This window comes from Chrysemys picta, chromosome 2 (genome assembly GCF_011386835.1).
Source record: "Chrysemys picta bellii isolate R12L10 chromosome 2, ASM1138683v2, whole genome shotgun sequence".
Classification (NCBI taxonomy): domain Eukaryota; kingdom Metazoa; phylum Chordata; order Testudines; family Emydidae; genus Chrysemys; species Chrysemys picta.
Window position 1 is genome coordinate 61,847,292 of NC_088792.1, and position 15,636 is coordinate 61,862,927.

Here is a 15,636-nt window from a genome sequence, read left to right on the forward strand (position 1 = left end):
AGGGTTAACACATTGTTGTTAATGTAGCCTCTCACACAAGGCAACATAAACAGGAGGGAAGGGAGACAGCATAGCAGAAAAAGACAGACACACACCTTGTGTGTGGGAGAGAGAGAGAGAGAGATGCACACTGCCCCTTTAAGTAAGCTGATCCACTCTTAAGTGCATTGTCTTTTTAAGTGGATCAGGAAGTTGAGACAGCAGCTGCTGCCCCAAGCTCTCTCTGTCTCCCTCCATCTGTGTCCCCTCCCTGCTTTATATGGAGAAGGGGTAAGCAGGGTGCAGGAGCAGGAGGGAGAGGGACCCCCTGATATTAGCCCCCTCCCTTTCCTTCCTGAACAGCAAGCAGGAGTCTCTGGGAGCAGCTCCAAGGCAGAGGGCAGGAGCAGCACATGGCAGTGGGGGGCAGGGACAGCTGAACTGCCGATTGCTAGCCTGCTGGGCGGCTGCCGCACAGGGAACTTAAGGGAGCGGGGAGCTGATAGGGGGAGCTGATAGCGGGGCTGCTGGTCCACCCTGGTTACAAGCCCCCACCAAATAGCTGCAATGGGCTGCTCTTTCTGCAAGCAGTGGACAATGCAGACGGCTGCCAAACAACGTTAGAAGGGAGCATTGCACAACTTTAAATGAGCATGTTCCCTAATTGATCAGCAACATAACAACGAAACAACGTTAACCGGGACAACTTTAAGTGAGGAGTTACTGTATTGTAGTTCCATTTCTCATTATGTTTTCCAAGTTAGTCACTTAGGTCTAAGAGTCCATTAGCTAATTTTCAGCATTTATAAGTCAGCTTTTTGAAACAAGGGGGTAGATTAACAAGTCTTCAGTATTATGTTTAATAAAAAAAATAAGGTAGATGCAGCTAAAAGTCCCCTTCCAGTTCCAATTAAGTTAAAGTGATTAAAAAAAAAATTGGGAACTGGATTTTTTTCCCAAGTTCTTTTTAGTGTTTGTTTATCTAGAAATATTTCAGTCTCAATTACTGTACCTAATAGACTCCTCGTTTCTCGTTACGATAACCAGGGAGGGAGGCAACGCTACTAGACAAACAAATTTACATTAAGGGTAGTCATGGAAAGTATTCACATTATTCACAACTGACCTGACATAACTCAGCCATAATCTCATGCTCTATGACCTACTTCAGGAAGTTTTATAACAGTATTTCTATGTATTTCTAAAACTGATTGATGATTCTCCTCCTCCTGTGTTGATAGCATATAGTTTGACAGAAAAGAGGAAAGGCTAAGCAAACAAACTACAGAGCATTAAAAACATGTGTATCTTAAAGTAAATAACCTTTCAGACGCTATACAAAGTTTAACCTTTTGTTGGTTTGCTGGTATGATAAAGAGACAATAAAAATTGCCAACCGGCATCCCTTCTCTGATAACAATATTAGACCTCCTATGCTTTAGAAAGTGGATTGGAGGTCTTTACATACAATGAAATATTGAGCGCACCAACTGTTCTGCCCTTGGTATTTCATGTTTGCTCTGCCCGGCACTGTTGGTATTTCATGTTAAGGATTTTATAATTAAAGGCATGCCCACCCTCAGTCGTTGCAGGGCTAAAAAACAAAAAGTGGTTTAGCATTCCTCTCTCCACCCTCATCACTCCAGGTGGAGGGGAAAATAGTTGTTGGTGGGTATACCCCAGTCGTGAAAGTGCCGGGAAATAAAAAAAAAACTTAAAAATCCCCACTCCAAGCGAAAAAAAAAAAATCCTCGGTGCATACACCCTCAGCCATAGCATAACTAAGCATAAAAGAAGAACACGGGAGGCTGGTGGACTTGATGCCCATGCCATGGAAGGGGCGACAAGAAGGGACGGGATTCTGTTGTCTCTGTCAAAGGGGGTGTAAGAACCTCACAAAGGTGGGATACAATCCCTGGGGTTCCGTGGCAAAGCTTCAAAAAGGCGTGCATACTTGGCAAAATTTGTTAAACCAGTATGCCAAGTATGAAAGGCAGAAGGGTAAAAACTTAGGGGCAACAATGGGATTGATATAAACTGCAGTGGCTATGTGGTACCAAATGTTGTCCAAAAAAAAAAAAAGTTGGAGAAAAGGGCAGAAGTGCGTACCCGGCAGCTAGTAAAAATTAAGCCACTAAAAGTCAGGGCCGCCCAGAGGATTCAGAGGGCCTGAGGCAAAGCAATTTCGGGGGGCCCCTTCCATAAAAAAAGTTGAAATACTATAGAATACTATATTCTCGTGGGGGCCTCTGCGGGGCCAAGGGTCTGAGGCAAATTGCTCCACTTCCTCCCCCCGCGCCACCCCCCGGCAGCCCTGCTAAAAGTGGAAGTTACTAACAAGGCAGCAACCCAATGTGCCCATGAAAAGGGACAGTTCAACAACAACAAAATGGCCCCAAACAAGCAGGCAGGCAACAAATTTAAAAAAAAAAAAAAAAAAAAAGGTTGGAAGCCATGAGGGCATAGTGGCAGGAGTAAGGAAAGGAGTAAGTGCAGACATGGAAAATTCAGATCCATAAAATAGTACTTCAAATGGTAAAATCTAAGTTAAGTAAGGTATCATTTTAAAAAATAAGCAAGTAATTATAAAAAACGTAAAAAGTGAACTCTGCAAAGGCAAAAAAAATTAGCTGTTAAACTTAGTAAAAATATATTTTTTAAAGTGTTATAAAAAAAAATCTTGGTTTCTTTGCAGTCATTCTGAAGAAAAATGGGCCCTTTTTCCAAAAAAAAAAAAAAAAAAAAAAGTCTGTAAATAATCCAGGCAAAAAAACTTCCAACTAAAATCATTTAACTATAAACAATATAATCAAATTTGCTAAAAAAAATAATAAGAGGGTTCTATTAAAACTTAACTGCCCCAAATATATATGTATATAATGTAATCTATATACCGTATTTTCCGGCGTATAAGACGACCTTGTAACCCAGGAAAATCTTCTCAAAAATCGGGGGTCGTCTTATACGCCGGGTGCTGAAACTTCCGAGCCGGACTGGAGAATCTGCGGTCACCGCATATGGTGGGGGGAGCTCAAAAACGGATCGGCCCATTCAGAGGCTGCTGAGTGTGTGGAACCGACCTTGCTCCTTCCTTCCCACGAACCTGAGCGATGCCGCTCACCAAGTGCCAGCGAGCCAGGAGCTGCCTCTCGCCCTGCGGCCCTGACCCGTGTCTCCCGGGCTGCTGCGGCTGCCTCCGCTCCCTCCCGCCCTGACAGGAGCGTGGGAACCAGCTGCGGCTGCCGCGGAGTGCCCGGGCGGGGGGATCCCTACGGGGAAAGCGAGCCACGATCCGCACAGGAGCAGGCCAGGGGCGGATCGGGGCGAACAGCAGGGGGCGGGAGGGCATCTTGCCCCAAGGGGTGACAGCTCCCGGACAGAGAGAGCGGTGCTGTGCCCAGAAAAACACGCCTCTTTCACCCGTCTGGCCCGTCCTTGTATCCTATTACCTCCTTCTCTGCCTCTCAGATCTCGCTCCTGAGGACTGCAGTGAAGCGGCGCAGGCGCGCATGTGCGAGATCTGAGAGGCAGAGAAGGAGGTAATAGGATACAAGGGCGGGCCAGACGGGTGAAAGAGGCGTGTTTGCGCTACCGCTCTGATAGTCTTGGAGACAGGGAGGGCTGGGCAGGCAGGGAGAGCTGACCAATCCAAGCAGGCTTTGTATACAACAACCAGCCAATCGCCGGTAAGGTACATCGCTTGCCGTGATTGGCTGGTTGTTGTATACTGGGTACCACATACAGTACAGCACCAGTATCTGTACCTGTTCATACAGTACAGCACCAGTATCTGTACCTGTTCATACAGTATAGCACCAGTACATACAGTACAGTATACAAATGTCCAACAGTCAAAACCCCATCATGGCTCCACCAGCAAGAAGAAAGAAATATGAAGCCAGTTTCAAACTTAAAGTTGTAGACTTTGCCATGGAACATAATAACTGCGCTGCTGCAAGACAATATGGAGTAACAGAAAAGATGGTTCGGAACTGGAAAGCAAATGAAAAAGCATTAAAGAGTATGCCAAGGGGTAAGTGTGCATTAAGAAGAGGCACCCCACATTGGCCAGAACTCGAAAAACATGTAGCAGACATGGTGAATGAGCATCGCCAAAATGGTTATGTAGTGACACGAAATAAAATACGTTTGTTTGTACTTCAGTGGGCCAAATCTAACCCAGATCACAGCAACAGATTTAAGGCCACTGTATCCTGGTGTACTAGATTCATGGAAAGGCATAATATGGTACTGAGGCAAAAGACGAAAATTGCCCAAAAATTACCTGCAGATCTTGATAGCAAAGTAAATAGTTTCCATCGATACATAATAAAACAGCGCACTAAACATGGCTATGCGTTAAGTAGTATTGGAAATATGGATGAAACTCCAATGAATTTTGATATGGTTGGAAATAAAACTGTCCATCAAAAAGGTGAAAAAACAATTTTAATTAAAACAACAGGACATGAGAAGTCCAGTTTTACAGTGGTACTAGGATGCACAGCTGATGGCGCCAAACTGAGACCAATGATTATTTTTAAAAGAAAAACAATGCCGAAACTCAAGTTCCCTGTTGGTTGTTTTGTACATGTGAATGAAAAAGGCTGGATGGATGAAGAAGGGGTAAAGCTATGGCTTGATAACGTATGGAGCAGGCGACCAGGTGGACTTATTCAAAAATGTAGTCTACTGGTGTGGGATATGTTCAGGGCTCATTTAACTCCCAGCACCAAGCAAAGGCTTGCAAGACTAAACACACATGTGGCAGTTATTCCTGCAGGATTGACATCGTTGGTACAGCCACCGGATGTGTGCCTAAACAAGCCATTTAAAGATCGCAACCCAAAATACCATAAATCTACGGTCACAATAAAAATTGTGTTTTCTGTTTTATCTTGTGGTGTTTGTCTTGTTGCTAGCACTATTAAAAAAAAACTGCAAAAAAACACCCTCAGGTAGTAAACACCATATTAGGGGAAATTGGTTTTAAAGCAAAAATTATAAATACTGTATACCTAAAGGTAATTAAAAATAAAATAAGCTCTCTGTCCCAGCTACAAAACAGCCTAATACAAAAACAAATAAAAATAAAAAAACATACTGCTATAGCTATAAAATGTACTAAAATGCAAATACTTGCTTTGTCCACCTTAAAACACAAAATGTTTTGGGTAATATCAAAAAAATACTAAGGTTTTAATACACTTGCTAAAGCAAAAAAAAAAAAATCACTGTTTAATATCATCCCAAAAAGTTTGTTTCCACCTGGAAACAATGGCCCCTACCTTTAAAAAAAAAAATCTCTATCCATACTGCCAGCGCTTGTGGTTCCACTAAAATATATATATATATATATAAAAGCAATGGCTCAAGTAAACCACCGATGGGCGGGTACGTGGGGAGGTTTTCAATGTCACAAAAAAGTTCAGTATTAGCAGCTAGCATCAGGATGTGATTGCAGTGTTGGTCCCTGGATGGTGTAGGGTTCAACATAACCCCTGCAGTTCCAAATATCACCTATATCACCCAATCATCCACACACACATCCCGCCAGTGTAAAAAGGTAAATATTACATGCCCCAAACAATTTCCAGCATCCCTTTTAAATTGTAGCCTCCTCCTCTTAGCCCTCAGTCTTCAAAAAATAACTCTAAAAAAACATCTCCCCGTCAACCAGCAGTGGTGGCAAATGTTACCAGCCATCAAATAAAAAGTGGCCACTCAACACTAAATCCTCCTCACTGCCACTTTAAAAGCTGTAAACCTTCACCTGCCCCTGACACACTTCCAGGGCCCAGCCTTCCTCCCCAATTGTACCGGGGGCGCCACCCTCTAACTTGCCCTCCTTACACAGATGTTGTCCTTGCCCCCCTGAAAAAGGTGAACCTTAGTAAGCTCCTTGTGCGATGGGGCTAATTTGGTGGTTAGTATTTAAAATATTCAGCAAGGGGCCATAAAAAACAAACAGTTAAAAAAGGCCATGGGGCTGGTCACAAGTGCGGCTCTTACCTACCTTACAATGGCCACCTCCGCCCTCAAACATATTGTGAAATTGGCCCTCCACATGCGGGACACCTTGTGGGGACTGATTAAAACCACAATGGAGGCCGGGGACCAACTAGCGTGGGATTCGGTGTGCTCCCAGCTCCAACAATAGTTAACCCAAGAAGTCTGTAGCAGCCATAAGGATGTGCTCCATGGAGCCTAGCCTGGGAAAATCCATTCCCACTCAGGGATTCCCTGAAGTAATGGCCTTTTTGCTATTCCTGGAGGCTCACTAACTGGAAGTGCGCAGGTATAGCCTGCTCCTGCACGCCTTTGGCCCTATAAAAGGAATGTGGGCCCCCACTATAAAAATCCAACGGGGCCTTTGGGAAGACTGCATCTGGGACTGGGTGGTCCAGCACAACGTCCATAGGATTTATGGGGCCCTACACAGTATTATTAAATCAGGTTAGATAAATGTCTATCAGGGATGGTCTAGACAGTATTTGGTCCTGCCATGCGGGCAGGGGACTGGACTCGATGACCTCTCGAGGTCCCTTCCAGTCCTATAATCTATGAATCTATGAAATCAGTGCCCCTATGCCTGATGTCAGCCCTGGCTCATAGCCCGGTGTAGGGCTGAACAAGGCAGCAAAGGATAGCGAGACGCCCAGCCCACCTCACGGTGGTGGAGAGTCACAGTTCCCAGCAGAGACCTCCGTACCTTCTCCCTTGTGACATAAATCTATCACAATATGGGGAACACTTTAGAGTTCTCTACAATTTACACTCCCATAGACTGGACTGTGGTGCCATGTAGACAAGCGCTGAGATTTCTTCCCTCTCATTTTTATGTGTTGTGGATGCAGGGCCGTCCTTAGGATTTATGGAGCCCTATGCACTATTATTAAACCAGTGCCCCTATGCCTGATGGAAGCCTTGGCTCGCAGCCCCATGGGGGGGTGGACGAGGCAGCAAAGGATAGCGAGACGCCCAGCCCACCTCACAGTGGAGGGGAGTCACAGTTCCCCGCAGAGACCCCCTGTACCCTCTCCCTCATGCAGAATGGACATGCAGAAGGTACCTAATTAAAAGCACTAAACTTGGGAATAAAAAATGTCAGTCACAGGTTTTTTGATATGCCCTGAAATTTGTCAGACATTTATCTGCAAAAATTTTGTAGTAAGGGCGAGTCAGCTGTCTTCCTGAATACAACATTAAATATCATGGAATAGATGATGCAGCTCTTCTCTGCTTTAATTTTCTTAATCAGTATTTCTAAGCTGATTTTATGTTTTAAATGTAGTCTTAAGCCTTCATAAAGTAATCATTCCAGATCATTATATATCCAACTCACTGAAACAAAGACATTATTTTAAATTAATCAGTCACAGAGGTTTAGTGTGCTCATAACAATGTTCACTGCTTTTAGAAAAAGGGAACACTAATTTACTCTGTGTGATTTCCCTAACAATAGACATGTTTATGAAATTGCACCAACTTTAAAAAGTATGTTTCCAAAGATTTTAGGCATAACAAAGGATTTTATATCTTACTAAGGTACTGATTTTGCTGGAGGGTTCTCTTAAAACTAGTTCATCAGATAGTCAGAAGTAAAGAAAGGGAAACTCTTTGTCCAGCTATCTGAAAGGAAAGAGGTGTTGTTCCTTTAAGGGCTCTCTTCAACTGCGTGTGTGTGTGTGGGGGGGGGGAATAGATGAAGGGAAAAAGGGATGGACAGAGAGGACTTTGGAAGCAAGTTTTTTTTTACTATAGTAATTAAAATTAAAATGTGTATTTTAGATAAGGGTGGTCTTTTGAAGGATTTATTTGAAAAACTATATGTCTGAAGATCCAAACATTTAAGGCTAAAGATGACTGTGCATCTAAAAATCTATGCAAGGATTTTTTAGAGATGTGATTTTATAATTTTCACCAACTCACTAATGAAATATTTTTAAATCAAATTTTAAACTAAGGTCCTGTTGACTGACATGTTCTGGGTAAATATTACAGTAATGCACAACTGTTTTTGTCAGTAAATTCAGAACCTGCAGTATATACCTGGGGGTTGGCAAATGCCTGTTAAATGGCTTCATTACCCCTTGAATGGCTCTTTAACAGTTTCAATGTTGTGCTAATAGGTCTGGCAGGCTGGAGGCTTTTTCACTATTAATTTACTAGATCCCTCCAGAGTAAGAGTGACCAGACTGCAGCAGCCAGCTGTTGGAGCCTCCAGGAAGGGTCAGAATAGGTATAGGAAAGCTGGAGGAGGGGGAGGGGTGGACACTCAGACCCAGTGGTGCTGTGGGAATCTAAAATTGATTGCATGGGGTAGAAGGCCAATAGTTAATTATTTTCACATTCCTGAGTCACCCAAAATTGAAAAGGAAATATTATTATACATTATTACATATTAGAAGCAAGAGGAAGAGCAAGGACTGGATAGGCCCATTACTCAATGAGGAGGGGAAAACAGTAACAAAAAATGTGGAAATGGCAGGAGTGCTAAATGACTCTTTTTGTTTCGGTTTTCACCAAAAAGGTTAGTAACGATGGGACATCTAACATAGTGAATGTCAGTGAAAATGAGGTAGGATCAGAGGCTAAAATAGGGAGAGAACAAGTTAAAAATAACTGAGACAAGTTAGATGTCTTCAAGTCACAAGGCCCTGATGAAATACACCCTAGAATACTCAAGGAGCTGACTGAGGAGATATCAGAGATATTCGCGATTATCTTTGAAAAGTCATGGAAGACGGGAGAGATTCTAGATGGGAAAAGGGCAAATATTGTGCAATCTATAAAAAAAGAAATAAGGACAGCCCGGGGAATTACAGACCAGTCCACTTCAGTACCTAGAAAGATGATAGAGCAAATAATTAAGCAATCAATTTGCAAACACCTAGAAAATAAAGGGTGATATGTACCAATCAGCATGGAAATTGTGTCAAACCAACTAAATAGATTTCTTTGACAGGGTAACAAGTCTTGTGTCTAGGGGGTAAGAGGTAGATGTGGTATACCTTGACTTGAGTGTTTGATACTGTCTTGCATGACCTAGATGGAACTACTATAAGGTGGGTGCATAACTGGTTGCAAAATCGTTCCCAGAGAGTAGTTATCAGTGGTTCACAGTGAAGCTGGAAGGGCATAACGAGTGGGGTCCTGCAGTGATCAGTTCTGAGTCCGGTTCTGTTCAATAGCTTCATCAGTGTTTTAGATAATGGCATAGAGAGTACACTTATAAATTTTGTGGATGATACCAAGCTGGGAGGGGTTGCAAGTGCTTTGGGGGAGAGGATTATAATTCAAAATGATCTGGACAAACTGGAGAAATGGTCTGAAATAAATAGGATGAAATTCAATAAGGACAAATGCAAAGTACTCCACTTAGGAAGGAACAATTAGTTGCACACATACAAAATCGGAAATGACTGCCTTGGAAGGAGTACTGTGGAAAGAGATATGAGGGTCATAGTGAATTGCAAGCTAAATAGGCGCCAACAGTGTAACACTGATGCAAAAAAAGCAAACATAATTCTGGGTTGTACTAGTAGGAGTGTTGTAAGCAAGACACGAAAAGTAACTCTTCCGCTCTACTCCATGCTTATTAGGAACTGGATTATTGTATCCAGGAAAGTATTCTTTTCAGGAAAGATGTGGACAAATTGGAGAAAGTCCAGAGAAGAGCAACAAAAATGATTAAAGGTCTAGAAAATATGACCTATGATGGAAGATTGAAAAAACTGGGTTTGTTTAATCTGGAGAAGAAAAGAATGGGTGGGGGGAGGGACATAACAGTTTTCAAGTACATAAAAGGTTGTTACAAGAAGGGAGGAAAATTGTTCTCCTTAACCTCAGGATAGGACAAGAAGGGCAATTTAGGTTGGACATTAGGAAAAACTTCCTGTCGGGTGGTTAAGCACTAGAATAAATTGCCTAGGGAGGTTGTGGAGTCTCCCTCAGTGGAGATTTTTAAGAGCAGGTTAGACAAACACCTGTCAGGGATGGTCTAGATAATACTTAGTCCTGTCATGAGTGCAGGGGACTGGACTAAATGAGCTCTGGAGGTCCCTTCCATTCCTATGATTCTATGATTATTATGTACCAGGGGAATTGAGGTGTGTGTGATGGCACTATGTTAGCGATGAAATGTATTGATAAGATATTGGATTGGATTGTAACTGCAGTGGATGAAGTGGAGTTCTTGAATTCAAGTCAGAAAACTTGTCGATTTTCTTTTTAGCCACGAAATATATACTTTTAAAAAAATATTGAATCTTGGATGCCTGTGAAGAGAAAAATGTGTTGTCTGAAAAGGAACTGATGAAGTCTCTGTGCTTATCAAAAGTAATTTTTAAAAGGAAGGAAACTAAGTGTATCAATCCTTGATCTTTCTGGTCTTGTTTAACTTAGCCAGCAGCACTTACTGTCTAGAAATCTCATCACTTCGGAGGTGTTTTGATAGTCAAGTGGTTAGACAGCTCTGCTAGGGTAGATCCTGGAAACTACAAGAAACACAGACACAAGACACTTAGACATTTTGGGAAAGGAACTTAGCGTCACTTGGAAAAGTCTCACTGAAATATCACATCAATGGGAAAAAATTCCAAGTGCTGTACTTCCAAAGCAGATGGAAACTTTGGCAGATAGATTGGAGTGACAATAGGAAACAGCAAATTAAAAGAGTGGGAGACAAAGGTTCAGTGGAGGTATCCTGGATCCAGCATTTCTGGGCATCAGTGCTTCAGGGAGAGGAATAGAGAGAGACTTTGATAAAGCAGATTTAAAAATAATAAACCTTGTCCTTATAGCAACTAGATACTAAAGAAAGATATGAGGGTTCTTGTGTAAAATTTCATATTATTTTGTTCTAGGTCATTTTGTGAGACAGTAACTTAATTTTTTTCCACAAAAGAGATATTTTCATAGGAAAATCTCAGAGGTTAGAAATGTTCCAATTTCCATGCCAACTGATTTAACAATCTGAAATAAATTTTGAATGTCCAGAAATGTTCATGTTTTGCTTAGAAAATAGATTCTGGTTTTGATTAGGTGGAAAAGCCAGAATTCCGGTTATTTTGGAGGGTTTTTGTTTAAGAAATCAGACCATTTTCCAAAATTTGAAATAAAAAATCTTGGTTTCCCCACCCCTTAAGGTTTCCACATTCCTCCACTGGAAATTGCCCAGATCAATTTCTCAGGATAAATTTCTAAAATGCCTGGCACATGGTGTTGGCCCTTATCATGAAATTATAGAAATTGTTTGGATGAAATTACATCAGTTAGTAAAAATGTTAGGATGCTGCCAGTGGGGAAGAGAAATATCCTGATTTGTAAACTAAGTAATAACAAGAAGTTCAAGATGGTGTAAGGAGGGCTCATGTTATATTTTCTATTAGTATATGTCCACACAAAAGATCTAATAAAATGTATAGATTCTCCAACTTTGTTACTTTACTCAGCAATGAGGATCAACCTCTACCTTATTCACCAGGTGTTAATGATCTTGTGCTCCTGGTTTGCTATATCACCTTCTGCATTATTATAAAGCTGTCCTCTTATCCATATGGCTAAACCTCTATTCTGGATGTTTATTCTGAGTACAGAGGCCAGCCACTTCCCCATGCAATCTCTGTTCTCCTGCGTTACTTCCAGGCATAGGTTCATCAAATCATAGAATATCCGGGTTGGAAGGGACCTCAGGAGATCATCTAGTCCAACCCCCTGCTCAAAGCAGGACCAATCCCCAGACAGATTTTTGCCCTAGATCCCTAAAGGGCCCCCTCAAGGATTGAGCCCACAATGCTGGTTTAGCAGCCGCCGGAGCAGAGCAGCTGGAGCCGGGGAGAAGTGCCTGGCCGGCGGCTCGGGGTCCGGAGGCACGGGGGGCTGCCCGAAGCCGGTAGCGCTGGCTCGGGCAGCTCAGCTCTTAAAGTCTGAGAGGGGAGGAGCGGAGCAGCTCAGCTGGAGCCCGGGAAGGGAAGTGCCTGGCCCAAGGCTCGGGGTCCAGAGGCGGGGGGGGCTGCCCGAAGCCAGTAGTGCTGGCTCGGGCAGCTCGGCTCTTAAAGTCTGAGAGGGGAGGAGCGGAGCAGAGCAGCCGAGGGAGGGGAAGTGCCTGGCCGGCATTTTCCCGGACATGTTTGGCTTTTCGGCAATTCCCCCCGGACGGGGGTTTGATTGCCAAAAAGCAGGACATGTCCGGGAAAAACCGGACGTATGGTAACCCTACTTGCACCATTTATATCCTAAAACAAAAACAAAAACATATCACTTTCAACTGACCGACTGTCGTGAGGCCGATTGGCCGCCCACAGACCCGGAGGGGGAGGGGCCCCTCACTGAACCCTGGTGGGCAGAGCCACGCCATGCTCAACCCTCCAGCCGGAAGTCAGTGGGCAGGACAGGAAGTACAAAAGTCGGGCCGGAAAACTCAGCTGGGGTCCAGCTGCCGGAGGCGCCGGAGGCTTCCTGCAAGCTCCTGAGCTGGGAGGCTGCCACAGACCCTGAGGAATCTGAGGAGTGGCCAGGGCCATTTAGAGACTCAAACACGGAGGAGCTGCAAGCCCTGACAGAGGCCCTCTTCCTCGACAACATGGACGACCCTCTACAGACCCAGGGGAGTTAAAAAGTGGCCCAGAGGTAGCTGACCCCTGTCTGGCTGCAACACTGTCAGCAAGTGAGTCAGTGTGGTACGCTCAGGATCCCCGCTGACCCAGTGGCAGACCGCTCTGGCACTGCTAGGGCCCTGCTGGGACGCAGGGGAGTGGATGGGCCTGTGTCCCCCCTGCCACCCCAATCCGTGGTGGCAGTCTCCCTCCCTCTTAGGCAAGAAGCCTGCACTTGTTGGCCCTCCACTACAGTTAGGAGCCTCGACTGTTTTGCTGCACAGCCTGAGTACAGGCCTGAGCCAGAGACTCTTTGCTGCCCCGCCCTCACCAGGGGCTGAGCTCTGTAACTTTGTTTGTCGTTCGGCCCTGATCACAGACCCGTGCTCTCATCTCCCGTCGCCCCGCGATTCCCCACGCCAGGTGACCTCCCAGGCATTTGTCCTCCAAAGAGAATAACACAGCCAGTAAGTACCCATAAGGATTACCAAGATAGTGAACTTATTTTTACATTTCCTTTGGGTTTCTTAGGTATGTTTGAAGTTAAATTTACCACTCCTGTATTTGAACAGTATGAGAGCCTCTGATGAAAGGTGTTCTGTAAATGCCAAGTACTATTATTTTTAGCCTCTTATTCTGCCATTCCCCTATCTAGATTAAATATTAGACATTGACTGAAAGTCAATGCCCATATACATCTTCACAGAAAATAGAAATCCATTCCATTCTTGCCACTTTTGGCAAGGCAGCAATTTGATTCAATGACATGATTGTGACATTCATGATGCGCATAAGGACATCTTAAACACGCTTGGATTTTATACTGGGATCCCCCTGGATGAAAGGGACTTGAAGCTAGTGTAACCAGATAACAAGTGTGAAAAATTGGAACACTTTTTTCTCTGGGGTGGGGATATACGTGCTGTGACGCACAGCTAGAAAGGGTTAAATATCCTGCAAAATAAATAACCCTCAAAAGACGTGGGGAGATAATGTTTGTGTTTTTGTGGGTTTACATATGTATGAGTAGGGTTGACAATGTAATCAACAGCCCCTGTCTATGCTGTATTCTGATAATTCAGAGGTCAAAAGAACATCCTATCATTTAAATGAATTGTAAACATGGGATATCTTGGTATTCATCTCTCTTTGAAATGTACTGTGAATGGAGGAGGAACAAGCAAATGGCCTTATGTTAATTCATATAGCTAAGTACCAGTGATGGACCTCCTTCAAAGTCATCCTAATTACCTTTTGTTCCCTGAGGAACTCCAACTTGTCAAAAGACATGAAATTGTATAAAAGATCTTTGGGTCTTGATTCTGTCATTTCAGATCTACTTGGACTTCATCAGGAGAATTTTGAGTGGCAAGACCAAGATCCTAGTTATGCTGGTACGCCCTGAATATGATATTTGGACATCGGACTATAACCTATGAACTATTTCTGAAAGAACTCTTTGCAACTACAAAGCTCACCATCTCTGCTATGAATCTGCACCTCAATGAATTGAATTCATACCTGTATGTATATTGATCTTTTAACCATACTCTCTCTGTAGTTTTTTAATAAATTTTAGTTTAGTTAATAAGAATTGGCTGTGTTGGGGCCTTGAGGTGTACCTCCAGACTATAACGCCCTAAAAAAAAACACAAGTGTGTTCAGTCCGGACTAAGGGGTTGTGATGATGCCCTCAGGTTAAAAAAAAAAGGGGGGAGAGAAAAAAACCCAATGCACCGTAGTAAAAATTTCCTATAAATTAAAAAAAGCCAACCCCCAGAACAAACAAAAAGTTTCCCCCCCAAAACCAACCAAACAAAAAAAAAAAACAAAACCAAAAAACCATAGCTAGCAAGCTTAGTCCAAAAATAAAATGCTGGCCCTATTCAAAGACGCTGCTCACAGCTAAAAATTGGCTAATAAAAAAAAAGGGGGGGGGAATCAAATATGCCCAAGCAGCTGTAAAATCTGCAAAACACTGCCAAGCATTAATAAAATGTGTTAGGTTTCTTTTCTCAGAAATAAAAAAAATGCTACCCAAAAACCCTAGCAGCCCTGCCACTCCTTAAAACCAAAAAATTGGATCTATGTAAAGGTCCACCAACAAAAAACTGCTTTGGCTCCATGCTAAAAAGGCCCTTACCAAGTCCTGCTAACTACCAACACCACTGTAAATTGCCAAAAACTAACTGCCTGGACCCATGTTTCTCACTGCAAACCCCCCCCCCCCCCGCCTCAAAATAATTCCACTCCTACTATTAATCAGCCTGTCTCTCCTCCTAGTATTTCTTTTCCTCCTAAACAGCAAAAGAGAAAAATAAGGTAATGTGCTAGTAACCTCTCCCTTGTCCACTGACAAAGCTAACCTGAATTCAGTATTTGCTACAAAAACCAAAGCACTACAGGGTAATGTGCTGGTGACCTCTCCCCTTTATAATGCTAAGCCACAACTGCTTTAAAAAAAAAAAAAACCTCACTCTGCTAAAACTGCCAAAGTCCAAAAATTCCTAACTACAAAAAATATTATTAACTAACCCTAATAAAAAAAAACAAAAAATTATACACTGGCAAAAAAACCCCTTGTAAAACCCGTGCTTAGGAATGTGATATTAATTACATTTTGGGGTTTATTCTACAGGCTGCAGCCTGTGTTTTTAAATAAGTACCTTCAGCATGTATTGCCCTCCCTAACTAAATTTTAAATAACAAATACCAAAGGCACCTTGTTGCCACTACTCCCGCCATCTCCTCCATTACACTATTACCCCTGTAATACATCCAAATACAAACAATGCCATATATCTAATAAAACCCAATGGCCAAAGCCTTCACACATTGATAATCTATTTAAATATTGTTTATAAAAATTATTTTTAAAGTTCAAACTATCCCATATAAGCAAACAATTAAATAGAAAAAAACCTAATCAAAACAAATAAAAATATATAACATCACTACAAATAAGCTTCAAAAAATTAAAATTAAAGTTTTATAATGTGGTTAATAGAATGGCCAAACAAAAAGTCTATAGTATATAAAAAAAAGTCCTTATTGTTTT

The 15,636-nt window shown here is 42.7% G+C and overlaps 1 long non-coding RNA gene across 1 annotated transcript; it reads left to right on the forward strand.

The window, feature by feature from the left end:
* Positions 1–12,406: 12,406 nt before the first annotated feature.
* On the forward strand, positions 12,407–14,423 carry LOC135981333 (uncharacterized). The gene is made up of 2 exons (XR_010598294.1): positions 12,407–13,045; positions 13,913–14,423. It is a non-coding gene; the product is annotated as an uncharacterized LOC135981333 (long non-coding RNA).
* Positions 14,424–15,636: the final 1,213 nt, after the last annotated feature.